This window comes from Tachypleus tridentatus, chromosome 6 (genome assembly GCF_004210375.1).
Source record: "Tachypleus tridentatus isolate NWPU-2018 chromosome 6, ASM421037v1, whole genome shotgun sequence".
NCBI classification, from domain to species: Eukaryota; Metazoa; Arthropoda; class Merostomata; order Xiphosura; family Limulidae; genus Tachypleus; species Tachypleus tridentatus.
In genome coordinates, this window is record NC_134830.1 from 108,179,237 (window position 1) to 108,202,784 (window position 23,548).

The following is a 23,548-nucleotide window of genomic DNA, read 5'->3' on the forward strand; positions in this document are numbered from 1 at the left end:
TAATCGAACCCCTGATTTTAGAACTATAAATCTGAAGACTTAACCTCTGACCCACCGTGGATCCAAAATCATACACACGTCGGACCACTTATAAATTCATGAAATGCTCGTTGAAACTTCAAACTTGTTATTTTAAATTCTTACAGTTTAATTATCCAAGGTTTTACCCTACAACAGATGTACTTTATAACAAAACTACAAGGAAAGTAAATAATAAAGATTTCTGATGGTCGCTCCTTTACGAAACTGATACGTTAACAATATTTCTCTATTTGCCGACAACGTGTGTGTATGCTTTTCTCATAGCAAAGCCACAGCGGGCTATCTGCTGTGCCCACCAAGGAGAATTGAAGCCCTGATTTTAGCGTTTAAATCCGAAGACTTACCGCCGTCCGAGAAAGAAACTTGTCGAGAACAACATGAAGTTAGTTTAACACTGAACTATTACCAGCCATGGAACTTAATATCATATTGGTGACCGTATTTCATTATTCTTTCATTTAAAAACACTTTCCTTTCTAAAATTATTAGCTTCATTGGAAAACTTTCCGTATATGCTGGATATATGCCGAAAGCATGATCTCCGATTAGTAGTTATTGGTTATTATGGCCTAACAACGTTGCTGATATGGATGTTTCAAAGTGTAATGATGACCATCAGAAATTGCCCATCTTAAAATTTCATATAGATTTTTAGAATTTTATTTTAACATGTGCATGGTGGATAATGCTATTATTAAAATTGGCTGGAGAGGTAGGTATCTGCATTACGGTATTTACCAATTTAATCTTCACTAGAAATTCCAACATGTCAATAAAACTACAAATAATAACATATTCCGATCTGCACGACTCTACGCTTAAAGGGTTATTTACTCCTTACATTCATTGTATTATGTTTTTACTGTGGAAATAAACGAAGAAACTGTAACGTTTCGAGATAACCCAGTAAATACCCGCGTCTCGATCTGAATCAACACACCTTTTTGTTTCTCCAAAGGAGTATTACCAGTCAAAACTTTACCACTTCTTAACAGTAGATGTTACTGGTAGCTAACAAGGAGTACTGCTGATCAAAATTACACCTGCGATGATATTAGGAGCTTGTAACAGTAGGTAACTATTGAAGACAAACGATTTCTTAAAAAGATGTTTTTTGTTGTGATTTTATGAAACTGGCCAGTGAACTATTTAATTTATTCTATTTAACTTTAAAATGTATATTGTAATGTGCTATAAACATAGTGTTAATAAGAACTATAAGAAAACTAGGACAATAGATGTAACAGAAAAAGGAAAACGAAAACATGTCGTATAATAGGCTGGAAATGGAAATGTGTATAATGGAGTAGAATTTAGGAAATAAAACTATAATTTTAATAAAAACAGAAGCAATGAAAATAAATAATACTCAAAGTTATAATAAAAGTGAATATTTTGAAATCTTTAAACAGGAGTGCCGAGCATTGACCATGCAGTAGTTTTTTGCTGGACTATAGGTTTGCGGGTCTAAAGTTCGTCACCACTCTCTACCTTTCACCTGTTGTAGTAGATTTCAGAAAATTCTAAAAGTGTAATGTTTTTGTTGTGACACATTTAATTGATTGAGCTCTCAGTGATAATCTTAACGTTTTTGTTATGAGACATTTAATTGGTTGTCAGCTCACAGTGATTCCTTTCTTTGTAATCATTCACTTAAAACAAGTAAATATGCTTGGTGTTTATTTTATCGACAATCTGTCTTATACATTTAAAAACGGCTGGTATGGATTGAAAATATTTTTATGTAGAGGAGCGAACAACGTTTTGACCTTCTTCGGTCATCGTCAGGTTCACAAAGAAAGAAAAAGGTGAACCTGACGATGACCGAAGAAGGTCGAAACTTTGTTCGCTCCTCTACATAAAAACATTTTCTCAATCCATACCAGCCGTTTTAATTATACAATTCTCTTAAGGTGAGTTTTCTCGTCATCACGGATAATCTGTCTTAATCTCTTGGCAACTGAACACACCATCAAAATTCAAATACCTTGTTCTTGATTTTTCTTTTTATATATATACCTAAGTGTGTAAGAGACGTGTAAGGAAACAATAACAAATATTTTGAAAGAACTCTGGCTAAAAGCATACTGTTTTATGTCAATGCAGTTAGTTTGTCAGAGAACTGGTGGAAACTTTTTACAACCACGGTTGTAGGATATTTGAACGTCACCGTTACACAGTGTTACCTGAAGTAATACATGTTAGTTTTAGTTTTACAATTAAAATGAACATGAAGTAAACATGTGGATACGGAAACAGTTTATAATTCAACGACAAAATTCAACTGTTTATAAAATACACTAGAAGACTTTTCAAATTAGAAAAGAGAAAGTTTTAATGAATAATAAGTATGAATGAGCACTGGAAGAAAGTAATATATGTTTATTGTGTGCTTATTTATTTTGTATAAAAATTTTGATGACTGGCATAATGAAACAATATAAAACCTTTATTTTTCCTGCCCAACAATATTTTCACAAAATCTACCTTCGTGCATCGTTAATAATGAAACATATTACGATTTTAGTTATTCTAAATTGTTTTCGAAAGTGAAACTAGCATAAAAGTAAAGAAACGACTAAGATAAAAAAATTAAAAAGATAAGTGAATAAATATATGTATTTATTTTCGTGAAACTCACACATGGACAGCTTGCTCATTGCTCCAAATGTGAATTTATTGGCTAGGTGGAAGGCAGCTACTCAAGAGCACCTACCTAATCAACTCTATGATTGTTCTTATCTGATCGATTAATAGGATCTGACCATCATACGCTATCCCAAATCGCAGAGTGCATTTCTGAGATAACAGATTGCTCACTATAAATCTTCAGATTCACAGCTCGGGCGTGCTAATCTCAAGACCACGAATAGCACGAGGTCTGAACAAGCGAGTTAAATCTTCAAGGTAATTGTTTCAATGGTTTTTCTTATGACGTTCGTTAACAAAACTGTGCTGTTGAAAGTTTTGGTTTTTGAAGTGAATGACAAGAATGCTTTTCACAGCTATAATTAGTAAAGCACTCAAATTAACACTGACAAACAATGAATGGATCAATATTTATTGGAGATTGTAGTTACTTTAACAGGTTTACAATAACATATATGGCTGGCACAGAAACTGGTATAGTGAGGTTGGACGAGGTGGATAACTAACCTCCCCATCCCAAGTACGTAAAAACCATTAAGAAATAAGAAAAAGTACCGAAATAAAAAACAAAGGAGCTGAAATGTGTTAAGGAAACCTTCCACTCCATTCTCATTATAACAGTTTTTTGGAATTACCCAGTTTGTAAGGCTTAAAACGTTTTTGTTAAGGAAGACGCACCACTGATCCCATCACGTACCCTACTCATTAAGTAAAGTCATGGATCGGCACATGTGACAGAATGCAACATGAAAAATTAAATTACCTTCCGATATACAAAAAACATATTAAATACTTTTTTTTTGTTACACAAGGATTCTTTCGTAAACGCAAGCGTGTAACTACAACATCACATCTATTTGTTGGACGTACTGAACACGCTTTTTCTTAAGATAGGAATTGCAATGCACTTCTTGACTGCTAGATGCTTTACTGTAAAGTTGATGCCAGCGTTATATTACATTTATTTTCTATTTTTTAGACACAACTAACGATGTTTGAGTTCTATCAAGTAGATTAATTTAAGCTTTTATATGAAAAAAATGTAGATGGCTCTGGTAAACAAAACTGCTGTTTGCTTATTACATAATTCTTATGGCGAGTGAAACTTTTTACTTCATCAAACTTATTTCATATATAATATTTGACATTAGATCAAACAACAAGCAAGATCTTTGATGTGAAATATGTTAATGGGCAAGTAGCGATTTTGATTAGAAGTTATGCATTCGTAAAAGTTATTGCATTCTAATCAACAAAGTTTGTATTGAGCTAATACAAAACTTTGTAATCTCATGTCAAAACATTTACTTTGTATTTGCATACATATTAATTTTAGGTGTGAGTGTAAGCTAACAATTGCACCATATGTGGGTAAGTTTAAGTTGTATGGTTACACTTGCCCTTATTCGTTTGATAATATCAGTTGTAAATTGTTCTAAAGTATGGCATGCTTTTTTTATTAACTCAACCACGTATTAAAAACTGCCTCGACATTTTTTTTCGAAAGAATGCATTTAAACTGAAAATATATTAACTTTTGACGAACTATTATGATATATCGACATATATATAGTATTTACAACAGTTTTGATTTTAAATTGGAAGACAAATTAGTGTTCTCAGATACGTAAAATAAAACAAATTATTTAAATGCTATTTTAATTCCATATTATGGTCAAAGTATTTTTTATGTTTAAACTGAAAATTAACAGCAACGAGGTTTCCTTAATAAATTATTTAAGGAAAAGTTCTGACTTGACATTACATTGGAAAAACAAACGAAAAACTAAATATTTCCATGTATGTTGTGAAAATGCTCTATTAGTATTTTGTGTGACACTTAGTTTCAGGTTTTTCTATACTTCCAGTCAAGATGTGTTGACTCAAATTTACAATATACTACCCATGTTTCTATTAATCATAAAATCATAACTAAACGCCTCACAGATTTCAAGTTTCCAGCATAAAATACTGCAAGTATGTGTTTTACTTATTGTTAAAAACCAATCAGAAACTGTGAATGAAAATATTTTATACAACATCCTTTTTTATATCTTTCAATTTAATATGTTAACGTAGGATGTGTTTCTCAAAATACGCGAATTGTGAGTTACAATAATTATTATTAATGCTTAACTAGTCAGAAGCAGGTTTAAGTACCTCTCTTTCTGACTCACTGTCTACTTTGACCAGGAAGCTTGTCTAACCAAAATTTGAATTCTTCTTCAAAATAACCCTTTACCTAATATCGTACAAAATTACTGTGATCTTTGAATTAAAATATGCAGGAATGTGACACTGTTAATTTTCTTAGTTATTTATTTTAGCTAATTTCTGATACCAGTTGGACAGTAGATGCATCTTGTGGTCAGAAAGTACTGGATTTTATTCCGTATTATATGTTAATGTGCCCTGTGTATCATCATGAGTAAAAGCTGTCTTGATAATCTATAACTAATGCGTCTGTAAACATGTTAATGTTGCACATGTGTTAAACCATTTCTGACTTTATTTCACACATACAGATTAGTTTCGTCAAATTTATTATATAAAGTTTATTACCAACTCTGTTTTGTTACTTTATATCATATAAATTCACTGTACAAAATAAATAAAAATACAATAGCCTTTCCTAAACAGTCTATATTGAATTAAATTGACACTTCATTGCAGAATGTATGCAGAGTTGTTGAGATTTCCAAGCAAAAGGATTTTGTTCAGTTTACATGTAGTGTTTTGAAGTCCGTTAAAAGAATTTTGTTCCAGTTTATATGTCGTATTTTGAAGTTCGTTAGAAGAATTTCGTTCCAGTTTACATGTAGTGTTTTGAAGTTCGTAAGAAGAATCTTAGCGTTAATCCCAATTTTCTTTTGTTTGTTTGTTCGTTCGATGGGATATCTGTGTACTGTCCACAACGGATATCGAAACCAAGTTTTTAGCATTGTAAATCCGCAGGCATACCGCTGTGCCACAGGAAGCAGATCTTTGTTATCGGACATCACTATCATAAATATTTATTGTTATGGTACTTGTAACCTGCTCACTTTCTTTAGTTGTATTCTTTTAACTCGCTATATCTATTTAGCACAATGTATTATGAGTTTGGTTGTTCCTAAAAACAAAACTATACAATAAACCATCTATGTTGTGCCCTTCTTTAGTACCAAAACACGATTTTTAGAGTTATAAACCTTCAGATTTATTGCTGAGCCCACATAGTGTAACTCAGTTAAACAATTAAGTACGAATTGGTATCACTTATTGTGTAATTATAGATCTTTAATTATGGGAAATTTATATTAAATATTCTGATCTCTTATCACAACTGTAACTTCAAATGATCAGTTTTTAGCTTAAACGTTGTAGAATTAAGTATTTTTATATATGATCGCCCTACAATTACGAAGGATATTTAATCATTTCTGATATCTGTAATATTGTGAAATTTATTAAAACACTATGAATTGTTTTTCGTGCTACCTATTACGACACTATGAAGTAAGTGTTTTTTGTGCTACTTTATCGCTTTGCATAATATTTATCACATTTCATGTCCCTCTCAGTTGTGGGTAATTAAGCATATTATTTTTTTTAAAGTACTATTAAGTATCTAACTCTCTTTTTCGAGGGCGCTAGTCACTTAATATACAAAATTAAATAAGTTGGGCATAAGTTATCAACTCATAAGTAGGACATTTCGTATGGTAGCCACTTCCAGGATCAATGAAAATTACACCCTCGTCGTTGAGTCTTTACTACAGTTCAACTTTATTAACAAGCCACTCGTAAAACAAGAATCAATAAGTACGAGTCTTGCGTTTGAATAATAATATAATAATACCTGTTAAACCTGTAGTCTTCTGTTGGTATAATGCTGTAAATTCATAGCTCCTTGTGTATGTGTCATGTATATTAACTACTGTTGTTATTTATCATGTTTTGTTATTCCTGATAAATCTTATGCTAAAAAAAATCTTTTATTTTTTGATCTACATTTACTCAATAGTTAGCTTACGAGTTGGGTTGAGTGGTGTTGACTCGCTTCCTTCCCTTACTCTCACTTCAAAACTAGGAAAGACTAGCGTAGCTAGACCTTAAGCAGCTTTACGAGGAACTCAACAGACAAATAAACACCTCCACCCGGGTTTTTTGTGGTTTATGTTATAAATGACAATTATTTGAAGCTAAGTTTATGCATTAATATGTCCCTCTTAATGACGAGAAACTCACTCCAAATGAAAATGTATCTCAGAACGGCTGGTATGAATATTAACACTTTTATTGATAAGCAGAGAACAACGTTTCGACCTTCCTAGGTCGTCTTAAGGTTAACAAAGAGAGAGTTTGCAATTGACCGTTGCCGGGAACATGTTTTAGGGACGATAGTATAAACGGGGTTGTTTAACCAATTAAACCAATATATAGGAACACCTTTATACCTATACTAATTAATAACTTAACATCCAACGGCAGGCAACGCTCCTTACATTCCCGTACCTGTTTATACTCTCGTCCATCGGTCAGTTGCAAACTCTCTCTTTGTTAACCTGAAGATGACCAAAAAAGGTCAAACGTTGTTCTATGCTTATCAATAAAAGTGTTAATATCCATACCAGCGGTTCTGAAATACATTAATATGTCCCTCGGTGGAACAGCAGTAAATCTTCGGATTTACAACGTTAAAATCAGGGGTTCGATTCCCCTCGGTGGACAGCAGATAGCTTGATGTGACTTTGCTGTACGAAAATACACATACATTTGTTAATACTTCTCAAAAAACTTGACTATACATAGATATTGCATGAAACTACATGTTGTGTTATGCTGTTTGTTAATCTTTGTCATTTAAGCAAGTGTTTACTGTGACTAAAAGGTTTCAGTAAACCTTGAGAGAAAACAAATATTTCATATCTTTGGTGTGCTGGTATGGTTGATAAAATGCAGGAACTGAAAATATATTATGGTTTAGCCATATCTTTGTTATAAAAATGAAGTAACGAACACGTAAGATGATATTTATATAATAACTGTGATAATTAAATCCACATACATTATTCGGACTTATCAATTCCAATATTTAATACGCTAAAGAAATTTTCGGAAATGCAAAACCTGCATTGCAAGGAGGATTTTACAGTCTGTCTAAACCTAGCTCTTCAACAATATAAGTAATTTCGTAAAGATGGGCCTGGCATGGCCAGGTGGTTAGGGTGCTCGACTCGTAATATGAGGGTCACAGGTTCGAATCCCCGTCACACCAAACATGATGACCCTTTCAGTAGTGGGAACCTTATTATGTGATGGCCAATTCCACTATTTGTTGGTAAAAGACTGGCCCAAGAGTTGGCGGTGAGTGATAAAGACTAAATGCCTTCCCTCTAGTCTTACACTGCTAAATTAGGGACAATTAGTGCAGGTAGCCCTCGAGTAGTTTTGCGCGAAATTCAAAAGACAAATACCTTCAGTAGATCTAGTAAATCTACCCACCATAGTAGATAGACTCCTACATAGCACAATAACGTAGTTTTATAAAAATTGGATGAAAAATGAATTATTATGCGAACTAGACAGGTACCGCATACATGATGAAGATAATTCTAAACATCTCTCCCCGATCAATATATATTTTAAACACATATACAAATAATAATAAAATTTATATATATAAAAGACCACCATCAAACTAGACTTCCTACGGATAAGGCAAATAATATCTATAAATGTACGAAACTGGTACATAGACATTGCCCTGAAAACGGTCAGAGTAAACTCAGACCACTCTGACCATAAAGAAGTAGCGATACCAACCCACACTGCATGATCATACAAGTAAAGGAAAGAGAAAGAGATCAAAGCGCACCTGACCCTCCAAGGAACATATGATTACCCAAATCCCGAGAGACAGCAGGAAATTCATAAATAGGGTTGTGATAAAACTATTTTAAATAGACTAGATCAACTAACTAAGGATGCTTCAACTGTAAGTATAAAGTGCTCATAAGGGAAACTTTTTGCTTGCTTTTAGTTAAGCAGAAAGCTACACAATGAGCTATCTGTGCTCTGTCCACCACATGCATTAAAATACACATTTTAGCGTTGTAAGTCCACAGACTTACCGTTAAGTCACTAGGGCACGAAACAAAGAGGAACAGTTAAAAGCACTCTCACGTGTTCGGTTTCTAGTGTCTTAATATCCAGAGAACAAAGTTTGTTTTTGTTTACTTTTGCTACAACACAACAATCCTCTTAATTCAACCTGCACAATAAATTAAGTATAGCGAAGAAGCCTTAAAGAAAGATAATACAGTTTGTTTTGATTTACTTGAATGGAAATACTTTATTGAATTAAGGACAGAAGACAATAAGAAAACTACCAGAAATACTTTGGTCACCAAACAGAAAGTTAGTAGTGTTTCAGTTAAAAATCTAATTAGATTAGGTCGTTGTAATTCACCAGAGTATATGCTCAAATAGCATCCAGTAACATTAGTGCTTAGTCAGGTTCAAGAATGAAATCCCCAGGTTACCGATAAGTTACAAGCGTCCAGACATAAAGTATGTTAAAAAGTACACGAGTAAAAATGAGTCCAGCTTTTAAAAAACTGAAGTCAAAATTCACAAGTAATTCAATGACAACTTAGTGCAGGTGGAAATAATTTGGAGATTGACTAAATTATAATAAAATGCATATTTGGCGAGAAGGCTATAAAGGTGTTTCTTTGTTTGTTTTTGAATTTTGTTCAAAGCTACCTTAGGGTGTACTAATCATCCCACGTTTATGTGAAAAAAAAATTTTAAAAACAAGAAGTCATAGAGTGCCCTGTGTTATCTTACATATATATTCACAGAAATGTATAATTAGACAATCACATTTTGTTGATATTATGTGTACTTATGATAAATCATCAATTCTATGTATCGAACACCGACAAGAAATGCTTGTCCAAAATGTGGTTATTTTACATGCATATTATAGCTCCATAGAATATGGCAAATAATATGTATAACATGAATATGTGAATACGCAAAACATCTGTGCTACGAATGATTTCTTTTGACTAACTTGGGAGAATATGTGATACTTTTCTAAATTTCAAGAGCGTTTGACTAACCCATTGAAATCATATGAAGGCCACTTTTTCTACATATTCTAATAATACTCTAAACAGTTAGTACATAATTTATGAAACAAAAGACAACTATGAAGTTTATAGAATATTCGTTTCCTGGTACACTGATGTTCATCCTATGTCATGGTTATTTCCATAACATTTAAATGAGCGCATGGATTACATATTTATAACCATTTATCCTTAGAGAACAATAAGATGATGCAATCATCTAATTACAGTTTTTAAGACAGGATAACTTAATATGGGATATCAATGCACATGTGAAACATCATATGTTTGTTTTGAGTCATCATACATAAACAAGAATCGCTAAAATAAGTATTTCCGTGTAACTTGTGTTTCCTGTTTATCAAATACACTACCACTTTATGTGCCCGGCATGGCCAGATGAGTTAAGGCATTCGACTCATAATTTGATGGTCGCAGGTTCGAATTCCCGTCACACCTAACATGCTCGCCCTTTCATCTATGGGGACGTTATAATGTGACGATCACTCCGATTATTCGTTGATAAAAGAGCAGCTCAAGAGTTGGCGGTGGGTGGTAATGACTAGCTACTTTCCTTCTAGTCTTGCGTTGCTAAATTAAGAATGGATAGCCCTTCAGTAACTTTGCAAAAATTAAAAAACAGCAACCACTTTATGTTCATATAAATTGGATAATAGAATTAATTTCATTGTGTTTTATCATTTGATGCTTTTAGCCTAAGAAATCAAATATATACACATTTGTTTTTATGATTTCATGGCAACTCCACCACGAGTAAATACACTTGTAGACGTACGCGTACGTACTTCATGAAATAACTTTCCCATTTAGATATATTATACTGCTTATACTTAAGTATTTACCACAGTTTCTTAAGACGGCAAAATAATGGTAGTATCGAGTGAATACATATACGTATTTCTTAGGCTTTATACTTTTATAATGACGCTTTTTAAACTAAACTAGTTTAGTAATTTCAGAATTCAGCCCATAGAAACACAAGAGCTATTTGTACATAGCCGTTTCTAATTTTGAACTGGTAAATTAAAGAGAAGACAACTCGTCAACATCATTCACCTCTAATTTTTGTGTTGCTCTTGTTTGATCAAATACTGTAATAGTGCAACCATGGCAACAACGTGTAGAACTCGTTTTTGTGAAATTGGTTATGAAAATAATATTCTGATTCACTGTCCAGGTACACTAACCAGTGAGCCACGCTCGTCACACCAAATTAGTTCTTAGAGTAAAGTTTCTGTATGTGCCTCGATTATTCATTAGTGTTTCTCTGGCGTTAATAACATACGTTTTGTCTTTGAGGTCATGCCAGTAAAGGACTGATATAATATTCGTTTTTACACACATGTCTATGAAATATGATAGATCACTGAATATAAAATGAAATACTACATAGAAACACATACAGATGTCTTCATGAAATTCCACAAAAATAGCTTATCTTCTTGATAATCAGGTGTTGTTTTTTCCTTTAAATATTAATTAGTAAATTTAGGTATTTATATAATTATTTAATAACAAATATATACTTTATTTTATATCCAACTCCATGTTTGTCTTTACGATGATTTTAGGTTGTCCTATACTTATAGGTTAATTCAACACATAATTCTTGATACTTGAAAACGGCGTGGATCTTAAATTAATATATTCTTGTATGCGAATTGTTAATATATTCTATTGGTGGCCCTAATTTGACCCAATGAGCGTTTATGATTTTTATATTCATATATCACTAGGTTTGCAAATTTGAGATTCACGCTATTTTCAGACATTAAGAAACACATGCTGAATGAATGTAATAAACCTATAAATAGAAGACAACTTAAAATCTTTGTAAATGTAAATAGGAAACAGTAATTGTATATGTATATAACAGCAAGTTATTTTGTTTGCTTGTTAAGCACCAAGCTACAAAATGAGTCATCTGTGTTGTGTCCACTACAGGTATCTAAACCCGGTTTTTTGCGTTATAAATTTTTGAACTTGTTGCTAAGTTAATGGGAGCGAAAAGTCTATCAATCTATGTACTTAAGCTAAAATTCAATAAAATAAAGTGAATTTAGTTTATAATTAAATCTATAAATGATGTTAGCGATGTGGTAACTTTGTATTAATATGACAACCTTAGTTCAGGGGTTCTTAACTCTTGGTTTGCCAAGGGTCTTCAGTGACTGTAGTCCAACAGTAGCTCTGCCAAGAGGATCTATTTCAAAATTGTGATCCCTAAGACCAGAATTTGGGTTGAAGACAAAAAATTTAAAAGCCATTGCCTTCGTTATTATTATTTTTTTTTTTTTACCTAAAGGTGGACAAGCTCAATCCGAAAATTGATGGTTACATTTTATTGTAAGGTATTTGATACCTTTGAGATTGGGGAGTTTATTTTTCTCCTTCTTATGACAATAAATACGAAAAAAATTAAAATTTTAATGGAAAGTATGCATCGTTGGTTATTCATAGAATGGTATAAGAAGTATCCAAAGCAAAATAAATGTTGCAATAAAAACTACACAAATAAGTAAAGTGATACCAGTTGGAAAGATTTTAATACGATTTTTAATCTCTTCAATCTTTTCACTTTTTAAGCCCGACATTACAAGATGGTTAAGGCACTCGACTCCTAATATGAACGTCGCGGGTTCGAATCCCCATCACTCCAAACATGCGTTTGATGGAAAATTAACAAAGTTGAAACCCATTGTCTTTCAAGAAAAATCTCGTTAGGATATTGGTTCGTCAAACATGTGAATTAATGGATAATCCTAATTTTTTTCATAAAGAGATAGGAAATATTAAGAAAAGCTTACTAAAAATACCTCTTCAAAGGGCATTGTAAGTCAAGTAATTCAAGATTATTTAAACAATAAGTCTTTTTACACAACATAATCGGAATGTTGTCAAATGAATTTCTTTAGTCTTGTCATATACATGCAAACAAGGTATCTTGATAAGAATCCAGTTACGCAAGTTACGTCACTTTGTACACTTTCAAGTTGAATTGAGTTGTGTTTTCAAGTCTGTTCAGACCACAGTATTTTTCAGATATAAGGATCGAATTGGATCTTCCCAACTTTCAAGGTGGTATACGAATATAAATATTCTTTAGATTATATTGGATCTTCCACTAACTGGTTAACAGCTCACATACAACAACATGCACTTTTAAGATCCACATTCCTTTCAAATATCAAAAACTATGCATTGAATTAGTATAATGAGTGTGTAAGTAGAGAACAATTTAAAACCCTCTCTAAACAGGAACATGAACTGTGTATAAAGGAAAGCGTATTGATCAATAGGCTCAAACTGATACTCAGTGAGGATAACAGCGAGTTCATTTATTATTAAATCCCTGAGTTGTAACCTTATGTAGTTTTATTGTTATAAACCACTGAAATAATTTGAATAAGTATATGCGATAGAAGGGTTGCATAGACATAAAGTAAAATATTTTTTGTTTATTTAACATTAAAATAAATGAAGAAAAACTGTTTTCCATGTATTACTGACTGAACCGTTCTCAAATGGCTGACCAGTAAACTTGGAATTTTATATAATTCTAGAATTTGGGGTTCAACCCCTGAGATAAGCAAAGCATACATAACGCCTTATGCATTTTTGTGCGACACGATAAATAAACAAACTAGCCTGGATAGTACGACCCAGAATATATATGCATATATTATTAAATGTGATGTCGTGGAGAGAAAGAAAGAAGAAGAAACCGCAGACACAACATAATCATTAAACACCGGGGCGTAAACCGTGTGGTAGGTCATTGTGAATACGCCTTGGCGGAAACAAGACCAAAATTTCTATCCAATGTAGCCTCAACTTCGCCGGGTTTAGAAAATGCTTGAAAGATAAAAAAAGAAAGAAGCTGATGTGAATGCTTTAGCCCATAATGCCCATATCTTTACCACTTTTTACCGTCTCTCATTTTGTGAGAGGTGATAGAAACAAACATATCCCGTGGAAAGAGAATAAATAACCCACTGTGTGGCCTTGTTCTTACCAACGAATAAAACGTTTCAGATGTTTGTTAACTTTCATGCTGATTTGGTGGAAATAAAAACTTTTATTTATAATAAAAAAGAATGAATTTCGACATTACATTTATAACTAAACATTTTAAAGTGCAATGAGTTAAGAAACATTTTGCGGATCCAGTTTAAATGGCAACAGTGTACAATGTTATACTTCCTCTATGGGATACTCAGTTTAACTTTTTTTTCATTCGTAAAATTGTAAGTATATAAATGTATAAATATATGATCATAAATTTGTATAAAACCATGTGTGTTTTCTAACATTAATGTTTCTCATTTTCTATATGTCTACACACTTCTGCAATGTAACAATTAATGCCAACACAAAATTTATTCAGAATATTAGAGCATTTGGTTGATCTTATGTAAAGAGACACTGTTTACAAAATACCAAATATCTGATGCCAGGTGTTCAAATGACAGTTTTTTCCAGGCTAAGTACTTGGAACAAAGAAGGGAATTGGTCGTGAATCAAATGTTGTACTTTTCAGGGCTAGAGAGGTTCAGTATTATCGTCTGGTGGCTTTTGTTAAATAACAGTTCTTCAGTTCAAGTCCTTTTTTCTCCTTCTGGAGTCGAATCATAAAATAAAACGATGGGGAAAACCAAAGAGAAAAAGCCGGTGGGATATGAAGATGGGTTAGAATACTTTTTTGAAGTTTTATGCACTTTAGTATCTGTTGTCAGTTACTTAGAATGAAAATATTTCTGATTTATGTGTTTAGAATATTTTTTCTTTTCTTTATGCGAACATTGCTCGTGCTGTTCCATCAAGTAAAACTTTGTTAAAATCAGGAATATTACCTTCATGCATTCCAGAAGAATTTAACTTTGTTTATCTTTCATCTTTTTAGTTGGCTCTTCGGATAATACCAACGCTCAATGAGTCGACTGGACTACAAATACAATTTTAATTGTATTGCTCCTTTATATCGGTCGTTCATTAGACATTAAATTATCCACTATTAGACTTGTTGATTTTCAAATGTTTGTTCTAAACTAAAGCTGATACAATTATAATGTTAAAGAAATTCACCGTGATTTCAAAATATCAGCCCTTATAAAAATGTTGAAAGTATATGTATAATTACAAATGGGAAATGTAGAATTAGTGAACAAACTTCAGAATAACGTGGTCTGGAGCTGAGGTAGAATTACCTGTCATATTTATATGGGTTGAATACTCAAAGCATTTTGGGTAGTGCAATGTTGTCAGATTTATATAGATTTAATCCTTAAGTATGCAATAAAAGTTTATTTACTACAAATAAAAATTCAATATATATTGTTTGATTCAAGTCAAAATAAGTGTGTAAAATAAATATACGTATTTACCTTTCCGTAAGATATATAAAACTAAGGCATTTACTTACAGATTACAATATTTATTTCAAACAGTTTTATTTTGCATTTTATGTTTTTGCCATAATATGTAAAACCTGTTGTTCTAGGTGCAATAATTTTTAGTCTGTAGTTTTAGTCATAATATCTACACTCTGCACTTTTAAATAAGAATACATAAAAACATAAAGAAATATATATTAATCGTCTTAATAGTACAGATAATTTGTTTTCTCACATAGTATAGTTGTAATATTTGCATAGAAAATTATGTATGTAAAACGGCTGGTATGGGTAGAGAAAGCTTACTATCCGTTTTACATATATAATTTTCTCTACAAGTGGGTTTTCTCGTCATCATGAATTAATATTTGTATATTTTTTGCAGAAAGCTACACTGATAAAGTAAGTGTAAGTGAAAGCAAATTAAACATGACTTTTATCTCTATTGCTTCCATTGTCAACGCTAAGATTGTCGTTACCTGGTTGTATTGTAGGTGAACTAAAATAACTTTAGACTGAAAAAAAAAACTGTTGTTAAACAAACGTGTTTCAGGTTTCATAGAATAACGTTAAAAGTACTAAAATAAGCAAACAAATGTTTTACCTCAGAAGCTATTGCATTCGTGAGTTAATCTTAAATTGTATACTCTATATGACTAGAAATGATATCTGCACTCCAAACAAATAACGTGATACACTTGATTTTCTCACTATAGTGTATAAACCAAAATAATTTAAATTGAAAGGTTGTTTGTTAATCTCGATAAGTTAAATATAATGCATGCTACAAACAGTAAAAACCGAGATGAAATTAAAATACTATCTCTTATAACTGTAATTATAACAATCTGCCTGTTTATGTCATGTTACACACAAATATAATTAAATAGAAAATAAAAGAAAAGTACAAGACTGAAAAGTAAGACAAAAGAAGATGAAATATAAAAATTGCAATTTACGAAATGTTAAAAAATACAAACTTTTCTTGAATCGCAAAAATTAAAAATGTTATAAAGTATTTAGTATAAGCTAACGAGTCCGGAGTGGCCAGATTGTTAGGCGCTCGCCTCTATTTCTTATGGTCACGGGTTCGAATCCCCGTCACACCCAGGGTGTTCACCATTTTAGCGGTGGAGGCATTATAACGTTAAGGCCAATTTCTTGTTCGTTGGTAAAAAAATTGACCAAAGATTTAGCAGTGGATGATGATAACTAGCTGTCTTCCCTCTAGTCCTACACTTCTAAATTCGGAACGACTAGCGTAGAGAGCCCTTTGTAACTTTGCTTGAACTTCAAAGTAATATTGAAGTGAACTTATAAGACTGCACAATAAATTCAATGCATACATGCTGTTGGACGCTAGGCATAGCTTACTTTATAGTAAAATAATTATCTGAATCTACGAATTCATGGCTCGCGTCCCATTGCCATAAAAATCCTGCTTCGCACTTTGAGGCCTTGGGTTCTATTAGTAACCCAACAGTCTCGTAAGGAGGCTGTTAATTGGCAAAGTATACATATAATGATTTATCTAGTAGCTAAAATGGGCCAATCCAAGGACTGTGTATGTGCCTCTTTGTGATTTACTTTGTCTTTGGAGAAACTCAGTACTTATAACAATTATAAAATATTAAACATTACTATGTGAGAATGTTTTCACAACACATTAAAAATATCATTTAGTCATGTTTGTTTTTAAAATCCTAAAATTCAGATAAACTGATATTTTTCATTATTACTTGTTTGATAAAGGTTATAATTGGTTATTACAAATTATTATATTATGTGGATTACACAACGGTACTGCTTGTATCAAATAAGTGCATTACGTAACAGAATTTCTTATCAAAGGCATATAAAGGAGTTATATTTACTTGTTGTGCATAAAACTAAAAATGATTTAGATACTGAAGTGTAAGAATTACGTTAATGAATTAAGAAATTTCAATTAATCAGTCTTTTCATTATTTGTTATCAGTATAACAAAAGAAAACGACAAATATTCAAAGGAGCGAGATGAAACAGGAACTGTCATTCTATGCATATTAAATATTACATTTAATATCTATGTACCATGTGAAAAACATTACCAATGGGAAAAACTTATGTAGTAATCAATAAAACCAAATTTCATATATTGTAATAAAACATCAAAAGGTATCTCAAGACGGCTGGTATGAGTATTAAAATGAAGAACAACGTTTCGAACTTCTTAAGTCATTTTCAGGTTAACAAAGGGAGAGTTTGCAGTTAGATATTAGGTTATTAATTAGTATAGATATAAAGGTGTTTCTTTATTTATATTGATTTAATATTTGGTTTTAGTTGTTGTATAAGTGGGGCTTCTTTGATTTTGCGTTTGTTTATATTTGTTTCCCTTTTTCGTATATGGGTATTTTCTGTGGTTGTGTTGTGTTTATTTGATTTCAGTGTTCAGGTGAAGGTATTTTATTGTGTTATGTGAATCTGGTTTCCATTTTTCTAGTAATTTCTCTAATATAGAGGTCGTGGCTGTTGTTTCATTGCATTTTATAAATAATATCGGTGTTGCGTTGTCAATGTAGTTTTTGCATAATATGGACTTTAGTTTTGTACCTGGTTTTTAAATAAATTTGGTGTTTACTGGAATATTGTGTTTTGTTATAAGTTTTTCCAAATGTTGGTTACTTTTTGCTGATGTCAGGAATATATAGTATGCAGCAGTATACGGTTTTATAGTTTGTTGTATCTTGGGATTTATTATTGTTTGTTTGTTGTTGATTATGTTGTTGTGTGTGTATAATAGTTTCAACGGTTTATGAAGGAAATTTGTTTATGTTGATGAAGTGTTGTTTTATTCTGTTAATTTCATCGTTAACTTTATCGGATGAGCATAATTTTATGGCTGTGTTTATTTGGTTTCTTAATGTGTTGAGTTTTTGGTTTGTTTTATGTGCTGAGTCCCAGGAAATGTATAGTCCAGTATGGGTGATTTTTCTGTGGATTTCTGTTTTAAATTGTGTATCAGTTCTAGTGATCTTGAGATTAAGAAATGCTATTTGGTTAGTTTTTCTCTGTTCACAGGTGAACTTAATATTGGGATGTATAGAGTTAACATGGTTGAAAGAACTAAGTGTGTGTTCTGTAGATGTGAATCCAACAGTTGTATCGTCAACATATGTGTACCAGATGAATATTGGTACATTGACTGGTAAATAATGCCCTCCAACAACAGAATGATCAAGATAGACACAGCTGATGTCACAAAACAAATATTTTAAATTGCCTTAATTTGCACAGAAATCCTCTTTCCTTTCGACTCTCAAAAGACCAGCTTATTTTTTACATCGCTTTTCTGCATATTTCACAAATTGTATCATGTACAATATTTTTACATCTTCTCCTTGTATGAAAAATAATTCGATGAAGGGGCTTGTGTTCTAAAGAAACGAAGAAGATACACAGGTAGTGCATAGAAAAATGGCTCTCTTTAAAATGCTATTAATTTGTTATATCTGTTATTAGATAAGAGAAAAAGATTTAAAACTATATGTTTTTAGAATGCACTTGATATCCTAATGTTAACAAGTATTTTGTAATTTCCTGAACTTTTCATTATTTTAGTTAAATTTTCTATAAAAAGTGTTATGCACCTGCTGTAGTTTCTTAGATCTTCTTATTTTTACATTTAGCCAATAAAATAATGTAGTTTGAAATCCCACTTTTAATTTGCGAGATTAGCAAATTCAATTCTTCTTATGATTATGGTCGTGTTTATCGTTCATATATTATTTCCTACCATCGTTTAATTTATCAATGAATTTGTAGTTGTATTAAAGCACTAACTCATCCTCTACATAATCATTTGTATTTTGAGTAAATACATGTGTGTGTATGATGAAACTGAAACCAGCTTCCCTAACAATGACGTACAGATACTATTATATAAGCAAAAAAGTATGTAAATTTATGATTACATGAGATGTACACCCTTGATCTACTCCACAAATAAATACCCTGCCAGAATCTTCACTAAGGTAATTATCGAAGAATGTAATCACTGCTCTTTGTCAGTCTATTTTGAAAAGTGTTGTTTGAATATGGTATTCGCTGTATCTTTTGGAGTTAGGTATTGTTTTTCCGATTCTTTTTCCTGATTTCATTGTTTCTAATTTACTATTCTTTATGATAAATCGTATATTAATATTGATGCCAAGTCACTGCCATACGTTTGTCTATTAACTGTGTTCAATTTATTTCCAAGTGTTATTATTGTGAATAAATTGTTTTTTTTGTTGTTGAACCGTGACTGAAGCGATTTGTTTATTTTGGACCGTTACAAACTTATTTAAAAGATTAAATCTAGGAATCTGTTTTCAGTCCACAAAGTTCTAACGTTGAAAGTATTTTCACTATCACAACACGACTACGACGGTTCATTTTATGATATTAGTTGATGGTCTTGCACCACGCGAACATGCTTGATCGTAAAAGGAAAACATAAGCTTACATTATATAACAAATTTCGTAGAATAACCAGCTAGGAAGTAAAATTTCAAGCAATGCTATTTGCAGCTACACTACCGAAAGCTTGATATTGTTGCTACTGAACGTAGCAAAGATTATTTGTTTAATATTGTGATAAATCTTAAAACATTTTCTGCGTAAGCTGTTAACTCGTTTTCAAGTACGGATGAATTAGGGTTTGTTTGTTTTTATCGTAAAACCTAACAGTGACCCAGCGGTAAGTCAGAAGGCTTAAGACATTAAAAAACATGGGTTTCGATGCCCGTGATGGGCACTGCAAAGATAACCTATTATAAAACAAGTTATTGACCTCGGCATTGTCACCACGAGTACAATAAAACAATAAATTATAAAATATCCTGACACATACTACATCACTATTATTTTATTTAAACTTATGTTACCCATACCAGCCGTCTTTAGAATACATTTTTACTTCAAGTGGGTTTCTTGTCATCACGAATTTTGTTGCTTTGTGTGACTGTTCAGTGGAAATTGTAGTTTATATTTCAGTTTCTCAGTAGTGTCCTAGTGAAAATAAAAGCTTTATAGTTGTTGCTGTAAGGCATAAGTTTATTGAATTACATGAATAGACCTTTAACAGGCGAGAAATATCATGCATGTTAGATGTTACCATTCTATTGTATTGACAACCATCATAAGACACGAAGAAACATTGTCATACGTGTATTTCCCTATATCTTAATGTCCATGAAAAAAATTATTCACTATAAGTCGCGATTATGATTAGAATGTATACTTTACCAACCCAAACTAGCTTTTCCAATATAATTGTTTCAGAAATCGAAAGAAGGTTGTTATGCCAATGCTCTAAAGAGACAATATGTTGGGGAAGATGATAAATCATTCTGCACAGGAATGAGAGTGAATCATCTAACATCTGTAAAGAAATTTATCGCTAATATAGCGTGATTCAATGAATATAACGGTCATTATTAAGATGTTGAGCCAATAATACCTTCAACAGCAAGGAAACTGTTTACGGATGATAAACATGTGTTCTGGAACGATAATGCTTCCTGCCATTAACTAAATTCATTAAAGACGAGAAAGTATACATAGATTCACGTAATTATACTGGACCGGTTAACACAGATGCCTGATTTAAGTCCAATAAGACGTTAAGACGCATTCAAAAACAAAGCTTTAATTAATTAAGACATCGACTGCCTCTTAGAAAATGTAATTAGCAGAGAAGACCTATAAAAGCTTGTTGCCAGTATGCCACAAAGATATGTTATGGTGTTTAAGAATAAATGATATAAACAAAGTAACGCATTTTTTACAGTGTAACGCAAATAATCAAACTATTGTAGTTATTTTACATTCAACAATGTTTCGCTTTTTATCTTTATGAAGTGTGTTTTTATTAATTATCACGACATTTATTGAATTTCCATGACACTATAAGTTTTAACGTATAATTTAATTTCGAATTGTAAAGATACTTAAATATACAAAGATAAAGAAACATGACTGTGAGAAATCGTTAACAGAAACAAAAGTGAAAATAAGTTGGAAAATTCCAGACTTTTGCCATCCATTGAGTATGAAAACATTTCAGTTACAGCTCTTTTGACTTCAATACACAGTTTGAGTGGCAACATACTGGCCTCAAATAAACAGCTGACTGAAGTATATGAATGAGATGTTAAGGTTTGACTTTTTGTTCAGTCGATTGGTTTCGTCACATATGTTACGCTGAAATTTGTTATATAATTTATGATTACGGCCTACTGACAAATCTTGAAACCAACTAACTGACTATGTTACTACAACTATGCGAATAAAAGAAAATTAAATGTTGTGTGTACAAGTGTACATAAAGATTAGTGTCTGTCGTTCTTATGCTTATGAATGAGTCATCAAATTTTTTGTCCACTTCATGTTTACTCCTCGAGTACGACAATTTCTTTTACTTATTTAAGACATCGATTATCAAAATTACCCGGTACTATTTTTATAACTCAGTTACTTTTAGCCCCAACGTAGCATAATGGTTAATGAATCGAATATGGGATACAAGAAAGGTCTTTGGTTCGAGATATTAAATTAGCACACTTGATAAGGAGCGTGTTATAAGAGTAACAGTTACTCTACTGTTTGTTTAAGACTCGCCGCTTTAGATGGCTTGTAATATGATTGATTGCCTTTTCTCCCTCACTAATCTATAGTTCATGGTTAGGGGCAATTATGCCTGAACCATTAAAATATCTGTTGAAAAAATCATTTTTCATATTGGCTATAATCAAAATGTACTCATAAAAGAAACTTTCTGCAGTGAATTAACTCATTGTAACGTGCCAGCTCAGTTCGCAAAGTCCGGAGTTCGAAATGTGATACCGTCCAACATTCTCTAAATTTTCAGATGTGAATATATTAAACATGCCATAATCAATCCATTTATACGGTTCGAACAAAACTCTGGTGACATCTGGTACTGCTGGTTGGTTGCTATAACTATATTAAAAAGTAAAAAATAATATCGATTATCCCAGTGTCTCATCGGTAAGTCTGAAGATTTATAACACTAAAACTTGGGTTTTGACAGCGAGTGTCACAGCACGTGGTGTAGATTCAAACTTAACAAACAACAAATAGATTACCCCAATGAGTCTGTGGTCTGATAGTTTAGCTCATATTTGCGTAAGGGGTGGCTCAAGTTAAATATTCTAATTCCATCATATTTATTATTTTAGAAAGGTTTCTTCCAAACTAAATATCGCACACGATATTGTTATTTATTATAATATCACGACAAAAAATAATAAATTTCTACCATTCAAAACAATTTATATGTCTGTTTCTTGATAAGCACTAATCTACACAATGGGCTACCTATGCTTTGCCTACCTCAGGTATCAAACTTCAATTTTTGCATCAGAAGCCCTAAGACTTACACTACATGGCCAAAAGTATGTGGACACCCGACCATCACACCCATATCTGCTTGTTAAACTTATCATTCCAAAAGCATTGGCATTAATATGGAGTTGACCCCTCCTTAGCTGTTATAACAGCCTCCACTCTTCTGGGAAGGTTTTTCACTAGATTTTGGAACATGGCAGCGAAGATTCACTCTTATTTAATCACAAGAGCATTAGTGAAGTCAGGCACTGATGTCGGGCGAAAAGATTTGGCTCGCAGTCGGCGTTCCAATTCATTCCAAAGGTGTTCGATGGAGTTGAGGCTCCTTAGTGGTTACAACTCTGAATAGTCTTCAAATCAAGAAATACTGAAATCTAAAATTAATCTCGTAAGTTACAAATAACTACTACGAACAGAAACGGAAGTAAATGTGAAATTCAAAATGGATATAAGAAAACAGCATTAGTTAGTAAATGTCTTAATTTAGAACGTCGTGATCTAGGTCGAACAATTAAAAATGTTTAGACGTCTTGTATATTTAATGTTTAAAGTTTAAAATGTTGATTGTTTTTATATTTTTAGACGCAAAACGACTTTTATATTCAAACAACAAACAAACAATTATTACACATCATGAAACAGCGATAAACCACTCTGAGTGTTTATAATAAATTATGTAATAGTGTCAGTCGAATCTTCTTCATTTGCTGGAAGTCTTTCACAGAATTTTGTATTAATTTATTATCTCTAAGATGTTGTGTATTTAAAGTTTTATATTCACAAATGGCTGATGGCTGTCTATTTTACATATTAGTATTCTGAATTAATTTCCCTACTCTTAGCAGTCATCCAGAACAATTGGCTCTGTTCGTGGATTCTCGAAAAAAATTAAAGTTGTGATTATGATGTCTGTAAGAATGTCATGCA

The 23,548-nt window shown here is 32.0% G+C and overlaps 1 protein-coding gene across 3 annotated transcripts in view; it reads left to right on the plus strand.

The window, feature by feature from the left end:
- Positions 1-23,548, plus strand: part of LOC143253271 (acetylcholinesterase-like) — a 94,141-nt gene that overhangs the window by 25,233 nt on the left and 45,360 nt on the right. The window contains exon 1 of one of the 3 annotated variants that reach the window (XM_076506852.1): positions 2,770-2,949. The exons of the other annotated variants lie outside the window; for them this stretch is intronic. The gene's annotated coding sequence lies outside the window, so the exon portion shown is untranslated. Of the gene's footprint in view, positions 1-2,769; positions 2,950-23,548 lie in introns of those variants that run through there. 3 annotated transcript variants of the gene reach the window in all.